Here is a 772-nt window from a genome sequence, read left to right on the forward strand (position 1 = left end):
CACCGCACTTCCCAAGCGGCGCACTGTAGCAGTGCGCCACCGGGCCGGCCCTGCCAGTGTGACTTTTGTGAAGTATTCAAGGTCTTGTACAGCAGTGTGCTTGGAGGGGAGAACACCTATCTCTGGCACACATCACTGTATTTGGCTGCCTCTGCCAGTCGTGAATTTTTTGCCAACATTGCCCTCATTCCCATGGAAGCTGCTAAGATTCAAATTCAAACCCAACCAAGTTAAGCAAACACTTTGAGGGATGCAGCTCCCAAACCATATAAGGAAGATGGCCTGAATGCATTCCACAAGGGAGTCGCTTCTGTCTGGATGAGACAGATGCCACACACTATGATGACGTTCACCTGCTATGAACGTTTTGTTGAAGCATTGTGCAAGTCCGTGGTTCCTAAACCCCCAGGTTAATGTACAAAGACAGAGCAGCTGGTTGTAACATTTGTGGCAGGTTACACAGCTGGAGTCTTCTGTGCAGTTGTTTCCCACCCCACTGGTTCTGTGGTATCTGTGTTGAATAAAAAGAAAAGTAGGCCAGAGACTAGGATTTAGAGGTGTATGGTAGGGACCTGGTGCCCATATCTTCAGGATTGGTACTGTGACTGCACTGCAGTGGTTCATCTCTGACTCCACCAAGGTCTGCTTTCAGGCTGCCTTGCCTTCCTCCACCTGAGATGCCAGAGTCTCTGAAGAAGCAGCTCAGGTTAACTCAGTAGACAGATCAAAGCAAATGTGGACTAAATCTGCATGTTGATCAGTGTTGAAGAAA

The 772-nt window shown here is 48.6% G+C and overlaps 1 pseudogene; it reads left to right on the forward strand.

Moving 5' to 3' along the window:
- LOC103587887 overlaps nt 1-719 on the forward strand; it is a 1662-nt pseudogene extending 943 nt beyond the window's left edge.
- The last annotated feature ends 53 nt before the right edge of the window (nt 720-772 follow it).

Source organism: Galeopterus variegatus, unplaced genomic scaffold (assembly GCF_000696425.1).
Source record: "Galeopterus variegatus unplaced genomic scaffold, G_variegatus-3.0.2 Scaffold500, whole genome shotgun sequence".
Lineage (NCBI taxonomy): Eukaryota > Metazoa > Chordata > Mammalia > Dermoptera > Cynocephalidae > Galeopterus > Galeopterus variegatus.